Raw genomic sequence first — 2,256 nt, 5'->3', positions numbered from 1 at the left:
AACCCTGTGTACGAGACAGCAAAAGAGACACTGATGTATAGAACAGTCTTATGGACTCTGTGGGAGAGGGAGAGGGTGGGAAGATTTGGGAGAATGGCAATGAAACATGTAAAATATCATGTAGGAAACGAGTTGCCAGTCCAGGTTCGATGTACGATACTGGATGCTTGGGGCTGGTGCACTGGGATGGCCCAGAGGGATGGTATGGGGAGGGAGGAGGGAGGAGGGTTCAGGATGGGGAACACATGTATACCTGTGGCGGATTCATTTTGATATTTGGCAAAACTAATACAATTATGTAAAGTTTAAAAATAAAATAAAATTAGAAAAAAAAAAGGAAAAAAAAAAAGAATAATATGCATAAAATAATAATAAATACCATAATATACAATTCCATTTTTCTGACAGTAATGTCTTCAGGTATGTCAAGGGTGTGGAAAATATGGCTGAAGTGAAAAGGAAAAGTGTCCTCATGATAGTAATTTTCATGAAATGCTTTATATCTTGTTCAAGTGCTGCATCAGTATGTAAGAAAAAGAGGAAATTATAGGCATTATATTCTGAGAATACTGACATGAGCAGAGAAGGTTGAAAACTGGAGAATATAGTTAGGATAAGGGTTTAGGTAAAACTGAGCAGAGAAATTTAGATTCGATAAATTAGTTAGTAGGGAGAAATTAAAGTTTTTAAGAGTCATAAAATGTCATAACAACCACAGTAATCAAGAAGAGAAGAAATTGATTTTCTCACAGTGCAGGTTAGCAGCATCACAGGGAAGTTGGCTGAGCCTAGGTGACCGTGAGATTAAAAAGGGATGATTAATAAGAGTCAGATAATAATGAGAAAACACAGGGGAAACAGAGACAATTTACTGAAGGATAGTGATTGATGAATTAGCATGAACAGGGCCAAGAGGAAATTCAGGAAAAGAGTTGAGCTACTCTTTGACATCACAAATTGTTCCTGCAGTTTTGCTGCTGCCAACTTTGAACCTTGATCTGTTTCTTAGATTGTTTAAAATAATACGTTTAAAAATAATACCAATTATTCAGAGTATTAAGAATTGAAATGGATGAGGGTGGGAAAACCTATATATTGTGAACTGCATAACTGTAAGACTTTGTGCAAATTATATTAATGCCATTTCCTAACTTATATACTTATATACCTATATATTATCATGTCATTATTACTGATAAAGAAGTTGAGGCTCATAAAATCTGAGTGATTCACCAAAGATCATACAGTAAATGCCAAAGCTTGGAACTGAAGTTAAATTTATGTTTCCAACTCCTTGCTTCTTTCATTGTGCCAGTCTGTCTGTCACTAACTCTTTTCCACTTCCCACCCGTTCCCTTTTATGCATATAGGAAATACATTTTTTGAGTGTCAAAAGTACCATAAAGCTATTCAAGAAATAATGAATTTTTTCTCCCTTCACATGGTCAGACAAAACTAAAATTGCATCTGTGTTTATGAGGTTCAAACAAATAGTCCCTTTATTAATGAATATTTCAGATGTGTGCTTGTTATTGGTTAACTTATTTAAAAATCTTTGCTAAATAAGTATACTTCTGTTGTTATAAACTGCTTACCAGTACAAGATGCTTTTGCTTTCTCAAAATAATGTGCACAAATAATGATTGTATGACTCAAAGCAAGATTATCACCTGTAGTTTTAATCAAGCTCAATATTCCTGTCACCAGAAGTTTTGAGGGTGATAATGTAACCACTTGTGTTTATTACCGTATTCTCTGATTTTCTTGAGAAACAGTGTAGAATGTGAAAGAGTTGAGCAAAATATATTTTAAGTTACTCTGTAATTCAGATATTCTATAACCATTTAAATGTATAATATTCCTAATAAATGTATTAGATTAAAAATATTGATAGCAAGTTAAGAGATATTGATCAAAGAATTTAAAAGACTATATTGAGAGCATCAGTGGCAGTATGTGAGACAAATGATAGTCAAATAGGAAAGAAAACAAAAGTGAGGGTACTGCAAATTGTAATACAACTTCATTGCTTTACCAGGTCGCTGCACTGAACACAAAGCCAATAATTTTAGCATCAAACTGGAAGCACTGGAAAACTTGAAGATGGAGCTTTATTTCCTTCAATGTTCATTTATGTTTTCTAAAATGTGAAAATTCTTGTGGTAACTCATGACCTCTGCCTTTTCTATGATCTTCAGTTTGAATATAATAATAGAAGTACTACGACCTCTAAAAATATTACTCCTCCTGCTTTTT

The 2,256-nt window shown here is 33.7% G+C and overlaps 1 pseudogene; it reads left to right on the top strand.

The window, feature by feature from the left end:
• The first annotated feature begins 410 nt into the window (after positions 1-410).
• LOC104999112 overlaps positions 411-2,256 on the top strand; it is a 3,882-nt pseudogene continuing 2,036 nt past the window's right edge.

Source organism: Bison bison, unplaced genomic scaffold, assembly GCF_000754665.1.
Source record: "Bison bison bison isolate TAMUID 2011002044 unplaced genomic scaffold, Bison_UMD1.0 scf7180017864343, whole genome shotgun sequence".
Classification (NCBI taxonomy): Eukaryota; Metazoa; Chordata; class Mammalia; order Artiodactyla; family Bovidae; genus Bison; species Bison bison.
The sequence above is the reverse complement of the archived record's forward strand: the minus strand, read 5'-3'. Positions and strand labels throughout refer to the sequence as shown.